Consider the following 26293-nt stretch of genomic DNA (forward strand, 5'->3'; position numbering starts at 1 on the left):
AAGCAAGAAGAGCACAGACTCTCTGGGGAAGATTTAGAGCACAGCAAACCGTTTTACAGGGATAGAGGTATTTAAAACAAGGAGCCAAAGGAGACTGAGAAGTCCTCAAGGCGTGCTCAGAGCAAGGCAAGCAGGGAAATGGATGGACTCCTGTTCCCGTTTGCAACAAGCAGGCATTTGTTCACAGAAGAAGGCAGAGCAGTTCAGTTCCTGTTTTGTTTCTGTCTTCTTATTAAGAAAGGACAAGGAAAGACACGATGTAAAAGCATACAATAAGCTAGTCATGCCACTGTTCCCGAGGTTGAGTCCCAGATGATTAAGTGAAACATTTAAAAAGCCAGGTGTGGTAGCTTGGGCCTACAATCTCAGCCTTTGGGAAGCTAAGGCAGGAGAATCCTGGGAATTCCAGGACAGTATGTGCCACAATGTGAAACCCTGTTATAAACAAAGTAACAACACAGAGAGATGAAAGCAAAAATTAGGTATCAGATTGTTTCTTAAGCCTCTAAGCACAAAAGCAGCGAGACAAATTATGATTTGATTAGATTAAAAGTAATTCTAAAAACCAGTTTCGTTCCACAAAAAGATGTTAAATGTGGGTGTGGCTGGAGACATCTCATCAGTTTTGAGAGCACTTGTTGCTCTTGCAATGTTTCAGGGTTCGAGACCACAAGTGACTTCCAACCATCTGTAAAGTCCAGTGCCAGGGGGTCTGAGGCCCTCTTCTGATCTCTGTGGGAACCATGCAAATATACATACATGGTAGGTATCCATATGACACACATACATACATGTAGGCAAAACACTCATACAGGTAAAAAAAATAATAAGATAAATCTAAAAAAGAAAACAGAAATAAAAGCAACCGAATTGGTAAGAATGAGAGTTTAACATTTTCAAGATAAAAATCTGTTAGTTAGCAGATACTTCCAGCTTAATGAAGAGGCCACTAACAGGCTCCGTGAAATAAAGCGAGCACAGCCAGGGCTGAAAGGTTTGTCTCCTCGGATTCCTTCATTCCTTTTCTAGACGTGTATTGTGATAAGAGATGTGGGGCTGAGGCATCATAGGCAACAATGCTTACCATGGTGGGAGCTCACGGGCCAGGTAGGTCATTTGCTCCATAACTGACAAATGCAATATTGTCCCTATGCTTAAGATGAGAAAATGACGAGTTAATGGGCAATTACAGAACACTCACCATGACAATGGGAGTGGGTAGAAGTGGGGTGAGGTGAGGGGACAGTGTTAGCTTCTTCTCTCCCTCCTATGCAAAGTGCCTGACAAAAACAGTGTAAGGAAGGGCTTACACTTGGGCTCATGGTTTGAGGCACACTCCATCGCAATAAGGAAAGTAGGGCTGAGGGCTTGACTCCCAGGTCTTCAGTACAGGAGCTTGCTCACAGCTTGACAGGTCAGGTAGCAGAGAGCAAAGGATTCTGGTACTCTGCTGCTTTTTGTTTTTTCCTCTTTTTATTCAGTCCAAGACCCCAGTCATGGGATGGTGGCCCTATGGTCAAGAGTAAGTTTTGTCTCTCAGTTCAACCTCTCTGGAAACACATCCAGAAATATACCTCATTCCAAATTCAGTCAACCAGACAAGGAAGATTAGACAACTCAGAGACCCTAATTCACATCTGGTGAATTTGATCGGTAACCTGGTGGCCAGGTTATGATTTGATTACATTAAAAATATGATTTGGTGTTGGGGTTGGTGTAGGAGTAGGGATGAGATAGGGTTAGGGGATGGTGTTGGGGTTGTGGTTGTGGTTAGGGTAACATTCTGGTTGGGATTGTTGTAGGGGTAAGGGTAGGGGTACAGGTAGGGGTAGGGTGAGAAAGTAATAGGTAGCCAAAGAGTCAGACAGAATTCTGGCAGAGGCAGCATGATGTTGGGAAGCCTAGAATGGAAGAGAATATGGAACACTGTGGAAACATCTGTCATGCAGCCAGCTGGAGGATGAGTGTGGCCAAGGGAACACCAGCGAGAGCTACAGCCAGGAGTGGACGATGTTAGGATGGCTAAAATACTCACAAAACTGCAAGGACCACAGCACACTGTTTACAAATCAAACTTGTCTCAAGTGGAGTAGAAATGAGGAGAGTCTGGGAAGGGGCAGGATCCAACCTGCAAATACTTGAGGCCCAGCCTCTGATCACAAAGATGCACTTGGGAAAAGGTAAAGTGATAGATACTAAAGCATAGGCTGTCCATCTTCATCCATGTGTTTCTCCTCAGTAAAGAAACCCAGGAGGCAGGCTCAGCAAATGTGAAGACACCGAAGAGGACTGCCGGTAGAGTGTAGCCATTGGGATTCATGGTTTTTGTTTGGTTGTTTTTTTTTTTTTTTTGTTTTTATTTTGATTTTGTTTGGGTTTGGGGTTTTGTTTGTTTGTTTGTTTTTTAATGGTTTGGGGCCAAAAGCAGTACATCTGGAATAAGGAAATTAGAAGGCACTTTGCACTCCGGTATAGTCAAAGCATTTCTTGACTCCGTCTCTGATTCTAATTATGATATTTTTTTTTTAAGAAAAAAAAAAAGAAACATGGGGTAGTCTAAGAAAGAGTAACAGATCCTGAGACTAAACCTTTTCAGGGCTGTCAGGGAAAAAATAGATACAAAGGCTCAGTATCACAGGCTATAGGTAGGATGACTATGTAATCTACCATCTTCCTATGATGCATTCCTAGGATGCATGTACAGGGAGGCTCTGTCCACTGCAGGCAGAAAACAGACATCAAGAAGAGCTGTCCTGGGCACAGAAGGAGAGATATTCCTAACGATATGCAGAAAGAGAAAGGAGAACTGTTTCTTTGGTAGGCAAAACACACAATCAGTGGGTAGAAGTCCCAGAAGATAGATTCAAATTCATTAAAGGACAACTCGATAAACAGACATCGTTGCTCAAAATGTATGGGTTATCCTGTAGTCACAAGTGATCACCAGGAGAGACGGACGGCAGGGAGGTTGTAGAACGGCTCGCTAAGCTCAGGGAAGGTGACATATAAGCGCTCTGAGTTGCCCTCCCTCCTCTCTGATAAGCTGTGAAGGACAAGATGTGAGCATTTGTGCACAGGTATAAGAAAGGATTTCAAGAAAATGTATTCATTTTAATAGGTGATATATTAATCCATAGTTTCCCATAATCATAGTACATCCAGTTGGGTGAGAGACATAACATTTATTTTCTGTGCAAGAAAGCTTGCAGAAAGCGGTACGCCAGGCTAACAGGCATGGACACATACATTTTCCTTTTTCCTGTGAGATGTGGAGACTCAGCAGAGTGCTTGCCTAACATATATGACCACAGCACTGCATACACTGGCCATGGTGGTATGTGCTTGCAACCCTGGCCCCTGAAAAATGGACACAGGCTGATCAGAAATGGAAGGCCATCACATCACAGTGAGTTCAAGGCTAGCCTAGGCTACCTAAGACCCTATCTCACAAAACAAAAAAATAAAAATAATGTTGTGACTGGGAGTATAGCTAGGTAGTAGAACACCTGCTTAGCATGCAAAGGACCCCAAGTTAGAGTCTCCAGGACCAAAAGTGAAGAAATGAATGAATGAATGAATGAATGAACAAGCAAATAAATAAAAATTTTAAAAGCTGTTTCATTGTTTTATTTATGTGTTGAGCAAGTATTGCTGATGTTTGGGTGGAGTAGTCCTGTGTTCAATAGCCAAAAATCCTAATGACATCTTCTTGGTCACATGACTGTACTCCAATATTTAAGTCAACCATTCATTTTTTGTTTACACTTAAACTTATATTTGGCTATATCGTTATTTTGGTTTTATCATACCGCACTGTTTACAACTGTGGGTCTCATAAAACAACAGTTTTTTCATGGTTGTATTGTAAATATTTTATTGACATTTAGATGAAAGTATGTGTGTGCCTGTAATAAACTATAACTGCCATTATAGACAGACACTCGGTACATGTTTTTGCATAACAGTTATAAATATATTTAAATCATATATATATATATATATATATATATATATATATATATACATATATATATATATTTACGTTCATTCCAGGGCAATTGGCAGAAGAGGATTTATAGAATGGAACCTACATTCATTGAGATAGGTTTGAATCTCCCTTTTCTAAGGAAATGGATCCTTAGCCTCAGGGTTGAGAACACATATGTTCTTTGCGGTCCCTATGCCCACATGGTTTCATGTTAAGATCTGCATATAAAATACCTCTCACAAGCCCCTGTCTCTGAATAATTGGTCAGCAGCTTGTGTGCTCATTTGGTGTGCTGTGGAGCCTTTAGGGAAGTGGCTCACTGATGAGTGGGCTGGGGTCAGGGTGGCTATAGCCTTGTCCACTTCCTGCTGAGTTCTCTATTTCCTGGTCCACACAAAGAGGAAAAGCCATCTGTGCCATAGACAGTGCCCTTGGCTGCCATGATTAACTGTATTTCCTGATATTCCCTTCAGCTGTCTATGTCAGGCATCCCATGACACCAGTGAGAACACTAACATTGCACATCAAGCAGAATTACTATTGGCTGCCACTCATGGCTAGTGGCACAGCTTGCCACATAGGTATGATGGTTTGGAGATGCTTTTCTTCCTGAAATGGTCTTCTTTGTATATTATATCTGGCATTGTCTGACTCAAGGTCAGTGTAAAACAATATTCTAGAATGTCTATAAGCTTTGTAAATCCCACACTTGGGACCTTAGTGGCTCTTAATGCATAGAAGAAAAAAAAAATATCAAGGACTTGCCATGAGCCACCAGGCCACCTGCACTGGTAGAACACACTCTAGAGGCTTATGACACCTCAGCCAGTCCTGTCTCAAGAGGCTCCACACAGGGGCTCTGAAAGTTTGCGGATGAAGCATGCTATCCTCCTGGGCAACCTCAGAAATACTTAACTTAGGATTAAGTTTCCAGTGTTCTAGAACCCCAAAGCACACCTCCTATAGGGTGGTCCCAGGGCTCCAACTCCAGAAGTTAGATAGGCCAGCCCTCATGACATCAATAAAACATTCAAGGAGAATTTGGGAAGGCATGGTGCTTACATCAAAAGACATTTTGACAGCTACTCTGACATCTGTACAGGGCGGTCCATCTGGACCAGAGCCTGCTGCTTGGGTGTTTACATAACTGAGTTCTTTGGAACAGATTCCACTAGAATGCCATTGGCAGGGGCTTCTTGCTTTCACTGAGCTGTGCTGGCAGATTTCCCCTTCCATTCATCTTCAGGGAGGTTTCCACGCTGGCCGCCTGCCCTGTGGAGCGCCCTACAGCAGACCTGCTTCTGGGCTCCTGACTGTGTCTCAGCAGCTCTAGAGAGATGAAAGATCCAGAGATTTCCCACTGTCACTCAGAGTCATTTAGCAGTGGGAATAATGAATCAGGCAGAGAGAGAGAGAGAGAGAGAGAGAGAGAGAGAGAGAGAGAGAGGAGGAAAAGGGCCTGTTAGTTCTCACTCCAAGGTCTACAGGCTCCAGGTGAGTCTGCTGTTACTGGAAATAATGCAGAGCCTTCTACACCAAATGGGAATGCTTAAACTGTGCAGGGTGCATAGCATTAGGGCGCAGTTACAGAAATAAAGACATTACATTGTATCTGTTATTCAAATCAAAAATTCTAATTGGACACTGAATGGTTTCTCAAAGCTTCCCGCAGGAGGTAATTATGATGTTGATGACTTGTACAAAAAGAGGCTGAGAGTTATCCTACTGTTTGGGCTCTTTCTGTGCAAGGAGAGACAAAAGATGGGTTTTCACCCACATCAAAGCTGTTTATGGCAAGGTTTCTGATCTTTGGCTGCATTTTGATTTAAGAGTTTACCATGCGCGCCACTCAGAGTGTTTGGATATCCAAACACTGTGTTCTTGAAAAAGCCCTGGAAAAGAGGCCGGAATTTGTCAGTGATATCAGGAGGGCCAGAATTTTCAGCCAGGACAAACATGGGTGTCAGGATAGTGACTTCAGTTTCAGATAATTCCTAGTGTAGAGCTTAAAATGCAGAAGATTCTCAAGTAAGGTAACTGGTTTAGGGGAACAGCCGGAAGGGGGAGAGGAGACAAGAGAAGGTAACATATAAAAAGAGAAAATTAAAAAATTAGATTAGAGATATGAAGCTGATCCTCCCACTCTGTGTGTGTATGTGCTTGTGTGTGTGTGTGTTATATACACATGCCATGAAGCATTCATGGATGTCAGAAGGAATTTTGTGTGACTTAGGGTTTTCCTTCCATGCATGGATTCCAGGATCAAACCAGGCTCGGAAGCAAGCACGTTTACCCACTGAGCAATGAGGCAATGGTGGCAATGGTTTCAGGGGCACAGATACATGCCAAATTTTCCATAGAGAGTTCAAATTCAGCCTATACCTCACTGTGTGACCTTGTCTCTAAAGAAAAAAAAAAAAGATAAGGTGCCCAAACTTCCAACAGTATAGTTTAAATTTGTACATTAAATTTGCACAATAAAAGTCAATGATGTGTCAACAAATCCAGAAGACTCAGGAGTTAAGAGACAGGCCTTTTGCATGTCAAAAAGAGACTACCAGACAGGTGAGGCTTAATTTATGCAATAGCATATCTCAACAGAGAGTTATGTCCTTTGAAAAATTAACTTGTTTTTCAAATAATATACTTTCCCCCAAACACAGTCATATTTAGGAGAATTGAGCTGTTGAGTTAACTAGTATGCACCCCCTTTCTCTCTTCTTCTTTAGACAAGATTTTGTTTTGTAGCCCAAAGCAGCTTGTAACTCTTAAATGTACCCCAGTCTGCCCTTGAAACTCATGATCTCCCTGCCTCCACTTTTCTCTGCACCACTACATGTTACCATTGTCTAAATGTGGATAAATCCCAGTATAGCATGTCTAGCCAGACTGTCCCTTGACCCAAGCATCAAAAATATCACACATAATACCAGTCCTTCAGTGCATCCATTCTGTTAAACAGCATAAGCTTTGCAGATCCCAAGTGGAACCGGGGCCTAGGGCCTCCTTGTACCAAGTCTTTCCTTGCAGATATGGCAACTCCATAATCCGCATCTGTTTTGTGCTCCCGAATCTTGGACTCTCCTTTATCTTCGTATCCCACAGGTAGCCTGCTGGAAAATCCTGTGTCTCCCAGTGATGATGCCACCCAGAGCCTGGACCTTTTGCACGTTGAACTTTGTCTCACTCACTGGGGTTTATGTAATAGCTGCCCGGCTGCACACTTGGTTTCCTTCCACTCCTGCAGGCTTACCCTAGAAATACCCAAACCATCCCCGTGCAGCCTCTTGGTGGCACAAGGGTTCCCTAGCTCTGCCTTGCTCCGCAGTGCAGGTTCTTTCCAGGCCCATGTGACCTCCAGGGTCCATCTGTTCTCTGCCACACTCAGTCTCTCGCTGGTCCCTGAGGTCGCACTTCTGACTCCGTTTATCCCAGGGCTTCACCAGGCTAGGGAAGAGCTCTACCACCTGCCAGCCCTGACTCCATGTAAGGATTTGGAAGATGACTCAGTAAACTACCTGGCATCCAGACCCGAGTTTGGGTCTCCAGCACACATGTAACAGTCCTCAGAGGCAGTGGTGTGCCCATTAGCCTTTCAGCCTAGCCAAACTGATGAACTCTAGCTTCAGTAAGAAATCTATCTTAAAAAAAAAATAAGGTGGAAAATGACGGAGGAAGACACTTGATGTTGACCTCAGGCCTCCACGGACACATGCACACCACACATGCAATGCACAGCCCCTTCCCAACACATGCAATGTGTGCATATCCACATATCCACAGATGAACACTACGCAAAAGATAAAATAAAGTGATGCTATCTTCACATTTCCTTCCAACTGCTTTCTGTTTTCTCCATGGCAGTTTCCACCCTCAGAATCCTAATAATTTGTTCATTTATTATGTTTATGGCTTGCCTCTTCTTCAGCCACAAGCTCCTCCAGGACAAATGTGTTCTTACCGATACCCTACTGAAATGCGTTGGGTCTGTATTGGGTCTTCATATGCATGTGCTTACATGAGCATGTGCATCTGTACACACACACACACATACACACACACACCCCACATGTCTTTACACACACAAAAAGCTGTGACTTAGAGAATCAGGAGGAGGCAGTACTGGAAGCTCCAGCTAAAGGATGAACAATATGTTTCAGCCACAGGATTAAGTCCAAGGTCAGAGGAAAGGCTCCGTGTGTGTGTGTGTGTGTGTGTGTGTGTGTGTGTGTGTGTGTAAGACAATGGAAGAAAGGAAGTTTAAGAAATAATAAGCTGCTAGTTTATGTGAAGGGCCTTCTGTTTTATGCTGAGGAGCTCTGTCTACAGGGAATGCAGATGGGGAAGGGGGACAAGGAGCAGAGGAGAGGGGGTGTGTGCGAGTGTGTATGAATGGGCTGGGACAGGAAAGTGGTGAATGGATGGATTGTGGTGGTTTTATAATGACTCAGGAGAGGGGAGATCCTGAGACAAGATTGTGGGAGCAGACACCTTGCTTGAAGAGACTGACAAATGGCGGTTTTGGAAACAGTAAGTGTAAGAGGGCTGCTGCAGAGCCTGAGAGGAAGTGGGGAGGCAGACTGGTGAGTCAGCCCTCACAGGACAATGATTGTAAAGCTTCAGGAGGAAGAGGAAGGGGAGTAATTAGAAAACCACAGGTGGTGCTCCCAGTAACAAATAGAAAGGCAGCAGAGATCTTTTGAACTCTTGGACATCATCAGAGGGTGTGGGAAAAGAACATGGAGAAATCGAAAAGCTGCAAGGCCCAGAAGCAGCCATGAGGAAGCAGGTGTGGCAGACAGATGACCCCCACGTAACAGGATCACATGAGAAGGCACAAGACAACTGGCCTGGCTGTTGGCATCTTGACCTTCCACCCCCTGCAGACCACAGAACCCTGGGCACTTCATCCCACATTTTCTACAAACATGCAACTCACATGCAGCCGTTTTTCCTCTCCTATGGTCAATATAAAACCCAAAGCCATCACTGAGTAAAGCCTACAGCTCACAGAATCTTCCCACTGAGTTTTTGCTCCTCCTCTTGGAGTGTGGTCATTTCTATTGGCAAGACAAAAAGACTGGCTACACGAGAAACAAAGGACTGTGTTTTGGGTATTATTCCCTGAATAGTTGGCTATCTTTCCAAGTTGGAAGTTGTAGAACTCAGTATTAAAATAGTTTGGAATCTCTATTGACTAAGCTGCAGCCTTGGGAATGGGAAGGGACACACACCAAATTGTTTCGGACTACAAAAACCGTATTTTCCACAATAAAGAAAGGAAGGAACCACACACAAATACCAGCTTATAATTTCTCTGTGAAATAACAGACATGTTCCACCCTGTCTAGGCAAAAAGATAGCCATAGGTTGTCCCTCAAATATAGCCTAGTCTTGGAAGCAAACAGATAGAACATCCTATAAATAGTTCTTGTTTATGCATATGTTTAACACTTTAAGTCTATGCATCTAGTTAGTCCGTCACCAAGAAGCCTGGCATTGCTCCTTCATTTTACTTAACATGGCTAAGATCACTTAGTTAAATATTAGATAAATTGGTAGATTAGTTTCTTATTTTGTAGGATCTTTGGTGTGACTGGGTGATTGGGGCAATTTGAGGGTGGAGCTCCAAAAAAGCATCTTGCATATTCAGGCTGTAATACGGTTTCTGCCTTTAACACAATACATTAATTATTTATTGATGGTTCACTTATTAACTGTTCAAGTTACCTATTTGTTTATTTGTTTGTTTGCTTATTATGAATGTGGGTACACTTGTGCCATGTAGGGGTCAGAGGACAACCTGGGGGGAGTCAGTTCTCTTCTTCTACCACATTTGGGTCCTGAGGATCAAACTCGGGTCTTCCAACCTGAAGGGCCCTCACCTACTGGTTCATCTGAAGCCCATAACAAGAGTTTTACCTTTCAATGCTAAGACGAAGCTAACACCACTAGACGATATAATCTTCATCAGTTTCAATGTCACTCTACATTTTCCCCTAAGATAAACAGCCTGAGAGCTTTCTGACCATTTTTGAGAACTGAAGAATTTTATAAAGGTAAGGGGCTGTAACCCACCAGCACAAAGCCCAAATCATCTTTACTTTCCTCCAGCCTCCTCCATTTTACTGCCTCTTATGTACTGAGACCCAGACACAGCCTCGGGCTTTCTCATTATCTCCTGGTTATTCACTCCCATGCCCCCATTACATCACTGGGCACCCCCATCCCCGTTAACTACCTTTCTTTATAAACCTTTCCCTGTTCCCAGTAATGATGGCTAGGGTCATGTGTTTTCCTGCGTGAGCTCTTTCTGAAAGGCTGGGTGACTTTTACAAATAGGTCAGCTAATGTTTGTCCCCATTGTCTTCCTTTCTATGACATTTCAGCATTATAAGGGAAAATGTATGACTTATTTTACGCCTACATTTCTTCTTAGACTCTAATGTGTTCTAAATCCCTGTGCAGTTAGTATCGTTGAGTCTTCCAACGTCAGGAGGGCAGATCAGAGACAAAATTTCATGTTTTAAAAATTAACATTCTATCTATCTATCTATCTATCTATCTATCATCTATCCACCCCTCCTCCTTCCCTCCATCCATCCATCTATCTATGCATGTGGGGAGGGGCACACACTTTGCCATGGCATGTATGTGAAGGTCAGCAAGCTCCTGGAAGCTGGTGCTCTCTTCCTGTTTGAGTCCCAGAGATGAAACTCATGCTATCACGATTGGTGGCAAGCACCTTTCCCCACTGACCCATCTCAAGGCCCCTCCATGTCTTTTGCTAAACATCTTGCATGGCTTTTGCATCTCAGGTGCTTCGAGGCTATTCTCTCATGTGTCCTTCTGAATGTGACTTTGCTTACTGAAGCTCTGAGAAGTTTAAGAACTCACTACAGGTCTCAGAGTCAGAAGGTGGAAGGACTGGCTAGTTAACAAACCCAGAGAAGATGTTTGTCACACTGTGATGCATCATGCAAATACCTGACACATGGCAGGGGTGTTTGCCTTGGTTCAGTAGACAAGGCCCCTCAACATGAACATCTCCTCACTGATATTAAATGATCTCAACACTTCTGTCATTGCTAAAGTGCTCTCTCGCCAAAATGTTCAATGGTTCTCCAAATCACATGCAGATATACTGTGCAGGCTGCCCTGAGCTCTGGGCACACCCTGAGGCACTACTGGTCAGAGCTGTGGCTCTTAGCATCGTCTGTCACCTTCTGCGCATGTCTCCACACTCTTGCCAAGTCTCGCAAGCTACATCTGTGCCACTGGTCACTCTATAGTTCTTCTGTTACCAAACACTCAACGGACCCAATAAAAGGGGATTGAGAAGGCAGAACACTGCCTCACATTGTGCTCAGCTCGGAGTCTGCTCCATGTCCTCACCACCTCCCCCTTCTCAGCTTTCTCTCTCTGAGCAACACAGAAATAAATATTGGATATTTACTGGGGGTAGTCAGAGGCAGCCAGGAAGTGGGCAAGCCAGCCCCGTGTTACCCAGCTTTTGTAGGTGTGTCACTCAGATCCAGATGGCTCTGCACTATTTGGGTCCCTAGTTTGGATTCGTCACTTTACAGGCTTGTGGGGAAAGCGTTAATTGTGCATTTTACGATTATGGATGGCACAGCCTGGAGAGGCTCCCGTTCTGATTTCCATTTGCCACCATACAGCATCAATCTAACTCCCCATTACACACCATTTTTTTTTTTTTTTTTTTTTTTTTTTTGTTCATGCATTCCTCATTCAGTAGGGACAAAGAAAGGCAAGGACATCGAAAGAACAGGCAGAACAGGCAAATTCTAGTAGAAATGGTGGAGGGACTGGCATGAGGTTACAAGGGACATAATACTGCTCAAAGAAAGTGTCCTGGCTCTTGCCTGTAAGCCTAGCACTTTGGAAGCTGAGGCAGGCAGGTTATGAGTTTGAGGTCACTGCAGGCTACATAGAAAGTCCAAGGCTGATCTGGGCTACAGAATGAGACCCTGTTTCAAAAACAAAAACCTATTGTTTGAAGGCTTAGTCTATTGCATCACAATAATGACTCCTGGTCATGACATCGGTTCTCTAATGAAATCTCTATAGATCAATGTTGGAGCATGGCTTCATGCTCTGCTTATTCAACAAGGACATATAAAGTTCCCATCAACAACAGTGGGTCACAGGTTCTCAATGTTAAATGGACAAAAAGTACGCAGGAGGGGCTAGCTCTGTTTGGTAATGGATCTGAGTTCAAGTCCCAGAGTCTGTGTTTTTTTTAAACAAAACAAAACAAAACAAAACAAAACAAAACAAAAACAAAAACCCAAAGCCTGGCAAGACTGCATGCCCTTGTATTCCCAGGGTCAAAAAGACAGAGACCCAGAAGGACCCCTAAGGTTCACTGACCAGCCTAGCTTAGCCTACCTAAAGATTCAAGAGCACTAAAATACACTGTATCCAAGAGAAAGTGAATGGACCCAGAGAAATGCCAAGAGGATGTCATCTGGCCCATACATGCACATGTATGTGTGCCCATACCTACCCTCCCTGCCTGAGTATGCAAGAGCCATGCACTGGCAGATACATACTAAATCAGGCACAGAAAGGAACATGCAGATGTGTTCAGAGTTAAAGCCAGAGGCTATGGTGTACCTGCCAATGCTTTTGACCGTGGACAACAAATTCTTTGCTCCTGTTATATCATGAACACCTGGAATACCACTTTCAATAAAAATTCAGAAAATACTGCCTAGGAGAGAAATGACACTTCCCTCCAGCTAGATCCTATGCTCGATGGTTCCTCATCTGTGGGGAGATTACACATTCAGAAATCTGAGACCATCAGCTCATCTTTTTTTCTTACTGGACTATTTGGTGGTGATAAGGCCACTGACTGACCCAGGTAACACATACTCCTCTGTGATCCCTCATCAACTGTAGCTTGTATCCTTAAGCAGGAATTTCTATCTTCAAGGTAAAGATTTCTTTGGAGAGTAGGGTATCCAATTTCTACCAATATCCTTAAGAATCAAAAAGACATACAGCCACTGGTGTCCAGAATAAGCATCATGGAACTTGATAACCACGGAACACCAGTTCTGCCCATCTTCTGTAAAGGAGAACCTATATCGGTAGTTCTAGAACTATGCTTCTGGTAGTGGACCTGGCTCCCTTCAAGATCAGGATTGTCAAAGATAGATATGCCGTGCCTAGGGATGGAAAAAGCAGTGGCCTAGGAGAGAATTAAGGAATTCAATGACTAGGAAGAGTGTTGCTACAAGCTGTGGTCACACTGATTCTGAAAACTTCATGTCCAAACAAGCAGTGGAGACTTCTGGCCTTCCTGTGGAATGGTGAAGCTGTAGCCTACAACTCCCAGACACTATACCAGTTCTTAAGTAGCATTCTTAAGGTGAGCTATTCTGGGGAAAAGAAAACCAGGAGTGGACAACATTCTCAATGTGCTTTATTCTAACTGGGGCTAGAATGAATGCTGGAGTAACACTCAAATCTCTTCCTTCTCTGGCAAGCTGGGTTTTAGTAGCCCCTTTCTCCAGGTTCCTCTATGATGCTGTTCAGGGTAGAGAAGTTTCTAGAGCTTTCTACAGTTGGTTCCCCCCTCTTGCTGTTCTTGCTGCAGGCCTCTCTTTACAGAGATGTCCAGAATCTTCATTTGTTCCCTTTTATTGTATCTCTAGAGAGCAGTACACAGCACAGGACCAGACATGGGCAAGGTAGAGATGGATGGATCTTAGAAGAGAACCTTAGGGATGTCACAGGCAATGTAGGCCTGCGTTATCTACGAGCCTGGCAAGGTAGAGAAGCCAGTCCCTCTTTTTTCCTTTAGTACAAGCAGAATAGTTTCTAGGATGTCGGCTGAATAAGCCCTTCTATAAGGTCCCAGAAATCATCTCCAATTGAGATGCTGGGATAGTTCCCAAGGAGACACAAAGCGAAAGTTTCTAGCACAAGTTTTACTAGCATATCTGATGACGGTAAGAAGAAAGGAAGAAACAGAGAAAGGATGGAAGAATGAGGGAAGAAAAGATTATCCAGGGCTAGTGGTGAAAGCCTACGATCCTGCCACTCTGGTAGCTGACGCAGGAGGACTACAAGTTCAAGGTCTGCTTGCCTGCCTTAAACAGAGGGTTGAAAGCAGCTTTGGCAACTTGGTAAGACCTTACTTCTAAATAAAAAAGTTAAAGGGGCTAGGTATCTGTAGCTACATTCCTCAGAATCCCCAGGACTGTGTGATGTGGCCTAGCATGCAAGATGTCTGGGTTTAATGCCTAATACTAAAGGGGGGGGGGAGGGAAGGAGGGAGGGAAGGAAGGAGAGGGGGAGGGAAACAGAGATACAGAGAGAGAGAAAGAGAGAGAGAGACAGACAGACAGACAGAGACAGAGAGAGAGATATTTGAAAAACTGGTGATGAACCCAGACTCAAACTTTCAGATGGCTGTGTATAGCATGTTTTGAGAAAACTTCCTAAGCCGGTTAACTGTTAACATACGTATTTCTCGGTTCAACCTACAAAAGTAGAATTTTTTTTCCAGAAGTTGTATTGTTCTTTCATTTATTAATTAAAAAAAAAAAGAGAAATTCACTGATGAAAAAATATTGAAGGACAAAGTTGTTGTATTGTAATCTTCAAAGTGTAAATTCCTGTTCTCAGCCACCCAATGAGTATTAGTTTAGATGCAATAAGGGTAAGTGTAGAGTTGTAAACGGTAAGAATGCGATTTGCTGGATACCTGGGAAAAGAGGTCATTAGCATATACAATGTGAGCACAAGCTCAGTAATTAGAAAGCAAAATGGGTCACAGTCTTGGAGGAGGTTTAACCTCCAGCCCACAATTACTTAAAGACAAAAGCCACCCAACCCAGCTTCTCAATAGACTTCTTGAAAGTTCTACTTCCTATCATAGAACAATGGCAAGGCTTCTCCTCGACAATATTTGCCTATCTACTATTCTACAACGCTTTCCCCAAAGCTCCAGGACCCAGACAATGCCTCATCTCTTATCTTGGCCTTGGGCTCTAACTTTGCTGGGACAATTAAATCACCACTGTACACATCTGGTACACAAATCTCATGGATTAAGAAACCAGAAACTTGCTGAACCTCAAGGGGACTCAGTTTCCCCAACGGCAAAATCATACTAATGGCACTAGTCACCTGCTGGGCTACCAGGGGATTTGTCAACGAAGTCTAAAATTACGGAGGCCCAGGGCCATAAAAAGAAGTCTTATTAAGCAAATTAGTTCAGGACTAAAACTAAAAAAGACTAGAGCAGCTGCGGTGACAGCTCATAGTTGGTTAAAACAAAAGAGAGCAGAGAAGTTTGCAGATCTTTAAGTCCACTAAAACTATTCGCCTATAATCCAAGAAGAGCTTAACTTAAAAGTAAATAAATATAATATTATCTCTACTCACATCAGACCTCACTTCTTCCCAACTTCTCTAGAGGCAACTTTATATTCATTGACTGTGGCACTTCAAACCATGTCCAGATAATACCTCCAATTAAAGTAAATGGAGGCTATCTGACGACTAAGCATGAAATGTAGTCTAATCTAATTGCCACAGGATAACCATTCCTGTTGTGCTTTGGAAAACTTCACTGGCAATAGAATGGATCACTCAGCCTACAGAAGACAATGTACAAGTTAGCCTGTCTCCTGATACTCGAGGTTGTCAGAGACAAGTAACACTTTGAGAGAATTAAAACCAGATTTTCTGCTGGTCTGAGGCTCTGATTTTTAGGGGCCAAAAGCTATGAATGAGTTTGATGCAATTTAAAGACCAGAAACGACAAAACAATGAAATGTCGTCCACTGCGTACAGCTCCAGGTCCCCAGCACTCTGTTGCATGTTTTGATGCAGGCATGCATAGCCTGGTTCACGAAATCTAAGAGATGCAGGTTTGCAGCCAGCTCTAAAGGTACTTTCTCCTAGCCTGTGGTGGCTGCCTTGCATGAACTCGGCAGTTTCGTCCTGTTTTTTTTTTTTTTTTTTTTTTTTTTTCCCACACATCAATCAAAAGGTTTGGAAAAGGATGAGGCTAACCCTTGCTGAGATGGGGGTAGAGGCAGCAGAACCAATCCTGCAGTTAAACGCAGCCATCAATCCAAAATTGAGCAAGGACCATCCTATATTTAGAAATGTGCCTGTCTAGGTTTTCTGAGCATCCCTCTCATCAGATTCGGGGAGGATTCCAACTGAAATGAGCCAGGAGCTGCAACGGGCAGCCTCTGTTGGGATGTTCCATTCATAGGGGAGGCAGCGCCTGGTCCATTCATGGTGGGGTCAGGGAGTCCTTTCCAGGCATTAGATCTCAGCTCTCAGCAAGCCACGCTTCCCAGAGAGCTGGCACGGCTGCATCATTCAAAATGAGGATGTCTATTAAGGAGCCACGGTTAGAGCTATTATTAGAACAGCCATCCCTTGGAAATTTAGCAAAATTTGTCTGAATTGACTGAGCAGTTACTCTGCTAACAAGCAAGGGACCAGAGAAAGGCAGTAAGTTACTGGTTACACACAGGCAGCCTCCACACCTTTCAAAGAGCAGCGCTGGGGAGCCTTTCCTAAATCCAATGTGCACCAACATCTGGGCAGCTGCCTGCAGTACAAACGCATCTTATTTAGCCATTTTTAAAGAAGCGGGTACTAACGGGGGTTCCCTCCTCTTCTCCCCTCCCCAGCTCCCATTTTCTCTGCATCAAACTCTGCAGCCATCTGGAAAGGAAAAGCCGGTCCCTCTCATCTGGCTCCCGCAGCTGAGGCTGCCTGGCCTCTGGCCACCTTGTGAGGAGCCTTCTCCTGCACCCAAAGGACCGGACACTTCCACAAGGGGTTGGGGAGTAAAAATCCAACCAGCTAAGCTTATAGAAACCTTTTCTTTTTCCATGGGAAATTCAGAGTGTGGATTGTGATGCCAACGGAACGTACGTGTGTGTGTGTGTGTGTGTGTGTGTGTGTGTGTGTGTGTGTGTGTGTGTGTGTGTGTGTAGGGGGAAGGGCTGGTAGAAGGTAGCATCGTGTTTGCCCCACGTGGGGCTTGCATTTTAAAAATGTAACAGATGAGAAATAAAAGCCCCAAGCCCCCAGAAAAGAAGTGGCAGGTTCCTGCTTGCCCAGCCCAGCCCCGGCAAATGGGTTCAGAAGTACAGCATCATCAATCGCCCCCCTGCCACCGCGACCGGGAAACAAAGACACGTTACCTTTTATTTTTGTGCTCTTCTAAAGGAGCCGAGGAACTTCGGATTGAAAGAGGCTAGTCCACGGAAACCAGCTTCCCATTCGTCCCGGGCGCAGGCCCTTGGCCTACCAGGCGGCCTGGGGAGCCCGGCGCCGCCTCCGCCTCCTCCGCGGCGCCCGCAGCCGCCCCGCCGGTGCTGGCGCGCCCGTCCCCGCCCCCGCCGCCACCCCAGTCCCCGCCGCGCCCGCCACGGGGCTCCGTCAGCCCATCGCCCGCTCGCGCCGCTGCTCACGCCGAGCCTGGCCCAGCGCCAGGGCGCACGGCCACCAGCCCGCCCCTTTCCCGCGCGGAGACCCGCCGCCCGCGGCGCCCGCTCCTCCGCATGGTGCCCCGCACCGGAGCCTGGCGGGGTGGCCGCTCGATCGCTTGCGAAGCGGGGACTGAGCGCGCGCCCGCCGGCGGGGCCTCCTTTCGCCACTGGATCCCAGGACAACAATGAGATCTTCTGCCTCCTTAGCGCCCGATCTGGCCAAGGACACCCCAAGTCACCCCATGAGCCGCCTTTGGTCTTCTTTCCCAGTGCTCTTAGCCGCACCCGCAAGCTATGCAAAGTTAGCTCGGAGACCAGAGAGGTTGCGCGCCCCTGAAGCGCTTACGGAGATGCTGAGGAGGGTGATTGTGATCTGGAGGACTCCCCTTTTCGTTACAAGACATCCAAATCCACCCAGACCCACCCCATGCCGGGAGCCCCTCTCCTACCCTGTGAGCCAGAGAACACAGATCTGATGGCTGGAGGCGCAGCTCTCCCTCCTCGATCTAGTCCAATTGTCTTGAATGTTAATCTCCCCTTAACTCCTGGGGAATGGAGGTTGCAATAAGATAACCCAGTCATAGGGCTATTGTCAAGGATTCGCTATGTCCCTAGGAGAGGGAGACTTCCATTTCAAGAGCCCTGGGGGAGCCAAAGGAACCAGCCGGGCTCCCTTTAAAACAACAAAACAAAACAAAAAATCGCCAAGAAAAGGAACTTACAAGAACAATAACTCAATTCACATTGTGTGTCTAAATGTTTACTGCCTGATGATGCCTCAAATTGCTTTAGACACATTCCCCCCCCCACGCCACCCCACTCCCCCCCCCAGTTGTCAAAACACGGCTGATAAAATAAAAGTAGCGGGCAGAAGCACCCACTTAGCAGAATAGCACTTGTCTCAATCTTGATCAGAACCTGGCCAACTCTTTGGTTCTCAAAATGTATCCCTCTACCCTCCAGGCCAGAGGTGAGGTCTCATCTTACCCTATTGGAAGGGGGTCACTTCACGGCCTGCCAGGCTCCCCCAGGCAGTGAAGACTCACAAACTTTTATCAAGAAAACAAACCCTTGCATCTACGTGGAGGGTGTCACCTAGGCATTGTTGGCTGGGCAAAAGCTCCAGCACTGACCACAGGCCCAGCTTACACCCAGTCATCTCCCCTTTTTTCCAGATTCTCCAAGGACTTCTGGTGAGAATCTCTGACAGTTCAGAGGTCGCACCCAACAGGAGAGAAACTCTTTACAGGTACTGTCAGCCTCTGAGGTGGCTGATGGGTGAGTGTTTGAAGATCCACACTAAGGGCCACCAGTTTCTTTTCAGGCTGAGATGATCAAGAGAGGGAGTCTTGATCTGAAGATCTAAATCTAAGGAATGTGAAACTGGATTTGATTCAGATATTTTCTCTGGACTTACCAAGACGATGATGGTTCTAATCTAATATAAAGCCCAACTCTTTTACAATGAGTCTGAGGCCCCTTTCGTCTTTCCCGGGACTGTCAAAAGTAGTTTTATTTCTTGGTACACACACATACACACACACACACACACACACACACGCACACGCACACGCACACGCACACGCACACGCACACACACACACTTTATTTCTTTTAGTTCAGGTGACTGAACTCACACGTGCTAGGGGAAATACTGAGTTGCAAGCAAGCAGGCTGTTTCCAGTTCCAACCTGTTTTGACTGCAAAGGTGAGTTGATGTTCGGGTCTATAACATTTCTTTTCTATCCCCTCTTCAGGTCCTTAGCTGAGACCCCTGCTGCTTTGACACCTTGGCTGCTAAGATTCCAATTCCATGGAATGTCCCATCAGTAAATCTTCTTCCAGGTTTGCTCCTGTACAGGGGGTGGCCTTATAGTCACCCCTAGCCTGAAGCAGGGACAGGGTAGCCGTTCTCCTTCCTTCTTTCCTTACATTCATGGATCGACCACCCAGCCTGAAGTCAAAACTTCACTCAGAAGTTCCTAGAGAGTGAACTGGGGAGATGGCTCAGCTGGTAAGGTGCTGATCATGTAAGCATGCGGCCTTGAGTTTGGGATCCTTCACAACCATCTTCTAGGTCCCCATATACACCAAGTACTCATTCATCCCCTTGTTACCCAGCAGCTAAGAAGCCACTTGGGTTATATCACTGCTTTGCTTAGAGGCTGTGGTGGCTTCTCACTGGCCCCGCCCCCCAATCCTGTGGGTCCTTATTTTCACTGTCTCCTTTCTGCCCTAGGACCACTCTGATCTTCCCTTCATTATGCCACCATCCAGGCCTATTCCATGTACTGAGTAGCTAGATGCTCGTTACCACCCAGGTTTGGGTTCCACACATGGAGAATAGCCTCTTCCGGAACTCCTCACAACCTTGCATCTTGTTTGTTTCCATCTTAGCACTTGTAGGATCCCAGAGTATGCCCCAGTTGAAACTTATTTCCTTGGCATATTTTGAAATGGCAATTAGGGAAAACGTGGATAATCCAAAATGCTGCTCATTTGTGAATGAAATCTGTACACGTGCACATTAGTTAGGTAGATAGCTTATGCCAGAAGACTCTGGCTTGACTAGGAAATCACAGTAAAGAATAAACAGACAAACAAACGAACACCTCAGAGATCTCTCCTGATAAAACACAAGCCATTCTGCCACTGACACCGAAGAACTTAGCAAGAACTTCTGTTTGTTATGCAAACAGAATAGTCTCTCCCACTCCCCGTGATGCATGCAACCATCTTCTGGAATCTCAACTTTATATCCAGCAATATATAAACTTTACCTATCTAGCTCTTTCATTTGGTGCTCAATTTATGTGGTTCTTGTGTTCAGATACTACATAATATTTGCTTTTTAAGATGGCCATGGTGGTCCACCTCTGTAATCTCAGTACTGGGGAGGCCGAGGAAAGAGTTCAAAGCCAATGACCCTCCTCAGCATCTCCGTAAGTGCTTCAGAGGCGCGCAACCTCTCTGGTCTCGGAGCTAACTTTGCATAGCTTGCGGGTGCGGCTAAGGGCACTGGGAAAGAAGACCAAAGGCCGCTCATGGGGTGACTTGGGGTGTCCTTGGCCAGATCGGGCGCTAGGGAGGCAGAAGATCTCACTGTTGTCCTGGGATCCAGTGGCAAAAGGAGGCCCCGGCAGCGGGCACGCACTACATAGTAAGTTAACCTTGTGTGGTGGTTTGAATAGGTTTGGCCGCCATAGACTCATGTGTTTGAATGCTTGGCCCATGGGGAGTGAGACTATTAGGAGGTGTGGTCTTGTTGGGGTAGGCGTGGCCTTGTTGGAGGAAGTGTGATACTGTGGGGGTGGGCTTTAAGGTCTCATATGCTCAGGCTCCGCCCAGTGGGTAAGATAGTTTCCTCTTGGCTGCCTTCAAATCGAGATGTAGAGCTGTCAGCTCCTCCAGCACCATGTCTGCCTGGATGCTGTCTTGCTTCCTGCTGTGATGAATATGTATTGAACCTTTGTACTGTAAGCCAACATCAATGAAATGTTGTTCTTTATAAGACTTAGCTTGGTCATGTTGTACCTTCACAGCAATGAAACCCTAACTGAGACACCTTGTCTCAAACAAACAGCCCTGCCAATAAGGTCTATATCTGGCCTTACAAGGACAGATATTAGTATTTCCCAAACCATGCAACTCATAATAATATCAGAGTAGAGCTCAGTGATGAAGTGTGCTTGTAGCCCTAGACTCTAGCTCAATCTATAACAGGAGAAAATAACCAGATGGCTCACTTCATGGTGGCTCACTGCCCTCCATTCCAGCTCTTGGGAGGTTGCAGCAACTGCAAGGTTAGCCTAGCCAATGAAGTGAGATCCCTTACCCCTTAACTAAGTAACTAACTAACTAACTAACTAACTAAACAAACAAACAAATGAAGAACAGGGGGTGTGGGTTGGGTTTGGTTCATTTTCATATGTAGTGGTTTAAATAAGAATCCCCCCCTTCAAATATTTGAATACTTAATAATCAGGAAGTGGTGTTATTTGAGAAGGATTAGGAGGTGTGGCCTTGTTGAAGGAAGTGTCATTGGGGGGGTTGGGCTTTGAAGTTTCAAGAAGCCCACATCAGCTTCTCATTCTCTCTCTCTCTCTCTCTCTCTCTCTCTCTCTCTCTCTCTCTCTCTCTCTCTCTCCACCCCCTTCCCTTGCCCTGCAAATTAGCTTTTAGCTACTACTACATTGTCATGCATGCCACCATGTCCCCTGGCATGATGAAAATGAACTAGGACTCCTAAAACTGTAATCAAGTCCCCAATGAAATGTTTTTTTCCCTGGAGTCGCCATGGCCATGATTCTTTACAGCAGTAGAACTTTAAGACGCCAGGCAAGCCTGGTGGCCTGAGTTCAAATCCCTGGAACCCATGTAAAAAGACATACGTGGCAACAACATGTATCTGTTATCTAGACCAGGACTCCTACAGCAAGATGGGAAGCAGAGGTCAGAGAATTGATATTCTGACCACAGACCAGCAGTGGAGTACTCTACACAGCAGCAAGAAACAGTAAGAGAGACACTACCTCAAAACAAGGGCGAAAGGGGAGAGTCAACCCTCCAAAATCATTCCCATCTGACCCCCACATGATGTCATTGAACACACCCCCCTGCCTCTTCCCACTGAAGTTAGTAACATTGAGGTTAGATGCTGAGGAAGGTAATTGTGATCTACCCTAGGAACATTGCAAAGATTTGTTAATCACCACAAGATTCCTGTAAGTGGGAGACCAGGTCATTCCTATTCTGATATGTCTTTAAAACATTAAGAATCAGGCTTGGTGTCTTTGTTCACCACATTTGAACCCAGAGTTGCCTTTTAGAGACTTGGAGCTCTTATTGGTCCATGCTGCAGTACCCTCTGGGTGTACTTGAATTTGCTACTAGACACAGTGAGTGTGGCCACAGATTTCTCCTCTTTACATGGCAAAGTGTGGCCATAAGCTAACTATGATAGGAAGCAGGAATGAGTTTGGGAGATTCTCTATACGTCTGCCCCATGGTTGTGCTCTCGAGTGCTTCTCAGACAACATCGTTTGAAGGATAACCTTCAGTTCTGCATTCTCTGTTTCTATCAAACATACTTTCATATTTCAACCACGTCGCAAGGATGAAGAGAAAGCTCCCAGGAGCAGGTTAAAGTTCTGGGCAGGTTTCAAGTGAACCCTATTATATTTTCATACCCCGTCCTTGTTTCTCCTCATTTCAAAAGCAATGGAAAGGCAATTATAAGTCATTTGTATAAAACATAAAACATTAAGAATTCCATCTTGGAGCCGGGCGGTGGTGGTGCATGCCTTTAATCCCAGCACTTGGGAGGCAGAGGCAGGTAGATTTCTGAGTTAGAGGCCAGCCTGGTCTACAGAGTGAGTTCCAGGACAGCCAGGGCTACACAGAGAAACCCTGTCTCGAAAAAAAATCCAAAAAAAAAAAAAAAAAAAAAAAGAATTCCATCTTGGTTCTGGAGAGTTGTCCCAGCGGTTAAGAGTGCTGGCTACTCTTCTAGAAGACCCAGGTTCAATTCCCAGCAACTAAATGGCAGCTCACAACTGTTTATAACTCCAGCTCCAGGGGATCTGACACCATCACATTGTGCAAGCAAAACCAATGCACATAAAGTTAAAAGAAATAAATGAATCATTTAAAAAAGAATTCTATTTCCTCTCATAGCCTGGGATAAAGTACTTAGAACCCTGGTCCCTGGACAGCCCAACAGCTGTGTTTTATTTCACTAGTTTATAAAATGATGATGTAATTTTATAATAGTCAAGTTCCTATGTATGTGTGTATGGTGTATGTGTACATACTTGTGTGTGTGTGTGTGAGAGAGAGAGAGAGAGAGAGAGAGAGAGAGAGACAGAGAGAGAGAGACAGAGAGACAGAGACAGAGAGACAGAGAGACAGAGAGAGAGCTAGTATGAGCCAGAGAGCATGATGTCTGTGTGGATTGTAGAGGTTGACTGTTGGGTGCCTTCCTCTATTACATCCTCCACCCCCCATTTTTTGAAACAAGGTTTTTCATTGAACTTGGGGCTAAGCAATTGCCTAGAATGGATAGCCTGAAGTGTCTGTCTTCAATCGTTCCCTGTGCTAAGACTATACACCACATAAATCACCCTGCCCAGCTTTTTGTGCGGGTGCTGGGGATCCGAACTCAGGTCTTCATGCCTACATGGCAAATGCTTTGTCAACTGAACCATCTCATCAGCCCAATAGCTATGTTTTTATAAACTTGTGTTCTTGTGACATCAGTGGCTTTGTATTTTCCTGGTTGGGAATCACAGTTTTGGGGGGGGGGGGCTCTATGTAGGACAGCATAAATTCAAGACAAGTCTTTCTGAAACACAGACAAGAATCAACCAAGGCATCCCTAGGTAACTGATGTAAGGTTGAGTCCCCAGGGAATAGTTGTATTGTGGTGAGCACCATGGTATGAAATTAACTCCCACCAGAAGTGTTTTCAAGTGCCTCAGCTTGGTTTTCAGGACCATTCCCTCCGTTTATTCCCTCTGAAATATATATTAATGTGAATAGTTAATGCTTGCCCAGTACCAGGTGCTCATTATGGGCTTTCAATATAACAACTCATTATATGTAATAACTCATTTAACTGTCTCAGTGGCTCTTTGATATGGGCACCGCTATCACCACTACTTACAGGTAATGGGATGTGCCACAGGTAGAGGTTTGATCAGTTATTCCAGGTCTTACAGAGCATGACAGCAACTCAGTTAAACTAAGACAGTCTGCTGCCAGAGCTCCTATCCCTCAGCTATGACCCCTTTTCAATGGTCACATGTTTGGAAGTGTCCTTCTAGTGTCTGGTCTAGTGACCTCCAAGTCAAGTAGAACTTACTGGTTTTGCTATTGATTACCTTGCTACAATAGGCAACAAAGGCAGAGTCATTGTGAAACTGAATGGACAAGATTATCAGCAAGTATCCCTTACTTAGATGTAATGTCTAATGTTACACAGATGTATCAATCAACCCAAATCTTAAGCAGGCAACCAAACTCTATTGATATGCTTGGGGGACACAGAAGGTAGAAATATTGGGGATACTGGGGGAGATGGGGTGATGTATGCTGGACATGATCAAGATACAGTATTTATATGTATTAAATTGGCCACGTTAAACAAAAGGTTGAGAATAATTGAAGAAGAGATCTGATGTTGACTTAGAGTTTCCACATACATACCTCACATTCATGAGCACACACACACACACACACACACACACACACACACACCTCAGGAAATGAGTGTCTTTGTCAGGAAATGAGTACCTTTGGAAGTCCCGTTACTTCTTTCTTTTTTATATCACATTGTATGCGTGGGCATATGGCTGGAGATCCTCTCTTTCCCTCAGTGTTGTACAGGTGCCAAGTTACTCCTTAGAGTCTACCCAGAGCCTCCTCACTCCAGGAAGTCTCTTTTCTGTGCTCCCCACCCCTCTCTCCTCTTAACCATAAGCACCTTCTCAGTTATCTGAGTTCTACACTTTGTTGGGAATTTCATGTGGGTAGGAATCTCCATAATGCTCTGTTTTTATGTTAAGAAATGTATTGTATCCTGAGTCATTAAACTGTGTTACTTTGTATAGTGTGTGTTTAATTTTGTTTTATTGCTTGGGGGGGGGCAAAGGTTGTGATCATTTTCTTTACAATTAGACCCAATAGATTTTTATAAATAAATCTGTCATTCAGCTAACAAGAGAGAGAGAGAGAGAGAGAGACAGAGAGAGACAGAGAGACAGAGAGAGAGACAGAGAGAGACAGAGAGAGAGAGAGAGAGAGAGAGACAGAGAGACAGAGACAGAGAGAGACAGACAGAGACAGACAGAGAGAGAGAGAACTGGGACAGCAGGGAATAGCTTTGGCCAGTGTTGACATAAAATTCCATGTTGTAAAAGTTGTCCACTTTTCATAAGTGAACTGGAGCAGCTACAAGGCTGACACTAGGTGCTATCTCTTTCAGGAATACCTGGTATATACTTTGTAATGGCTCAACAATACATCTTTCTGGGGCTGGAAAGATGGTTCAGTGGTTAAGGATGCACACTGCTATTGCAGAGAATGGAGTCAGGTTTCCAGCACTCATGTTAGGTGGCTCACAACCATCTGTAACTCCAGCTCCAGGAAGTCTCATACCCTCTTCTGGTATCTGTGGCCACTGCAAGCATGTGCACACAACCACACATAGACATACACACAATTGAAAAGAAAAAGGAGTCTTCTAAGAAGCTTTCCTAATGGAGAACGTATACTTCTGTGTTGAAACACACCTTCACTTCCCCCATTAGCGCTCTGAATTATTTAGTGCTTGTTTTGGGGCATCTGAGATTTTCTTGCATGTGCTATTATTATTTATTTACTGGTGTTCTTGGAAGTCTTTATAGGCCATTTCTTAAAAAAAAAAAAAAAAAAAAAAAAAAAAAAGGTTGCGTTCTCAGTGGAAGAGGAAATGCACAGTGAGACAAGGAAAGTCCCCTGGGGATAAATCATCAAGGGAAACCTTCTGTGCTCTTTATAAAGAAAATTCCCTCCAGAGGGAGGGTAATCTTTGCTAGCTATGCATCTGCAAGGGGATTAATACCACAATATATAAAGAACTAAAAAGTCTAACAAGAAGAAATCACATAACGCAATCCATAAATGGGCCAATGAAAGGAACAGACGGTTGTCAACAGATGACATACAAATGACAAAAGCCATGGACACATGCTCAGCCTTACTAGTCATCGGAGAGATGCAATTCCAGAGTACACTGAGATTCCATCTCTCTTTCCAATGGGAGTGG

The 26293-nt window shown here is 44.8% G+C and overlaps 1 protein-coding gene across 9 annotated transcripts in view; it reads right to left on the minus strand.

Moving 5' to 3' along the window:
* Frmd4a (FERM domain containing 4A) overlaps nucleotides 1-26293 on the minus strand; it is a 579690-nt gene that overhangs the window by 186678 nt on the left and 366719 nt on the right. The window contains exon 1 of one of the 9 annotated variants that reach the window (XM_076939472.1): nucleotides 17937-17955. The exons of 7 other annotated variants lie outside the window; for them this stretch is intronic. The gene's annotated coding sequence lies outside the window, so the exon portion shown is untranslated. Of the gene's footprint in view, nucleotides 1-17199; nucleotides 17333-17936; nucleotides 17956-26293 lie in introns of those variants that run through there. One more of the 9 variants, XM_034509727.2, reaches the window with a different exon arrangement.

The sequence above is a fragment of the Arvicanthis niloticus genome, chromosome 8, assembly GCF_011762505.2.
Source record: "Arvicanthis niloticus isolate mArvNil1 chromosome 8, mArvNil1.pat.X, whole genome shotgun sequence".
NCBI lineage: Eukaryota > Metazoa > Chordata > Mammalia > Rodentia > Muridae > Arvicanthis > Arvicanthis niloticus.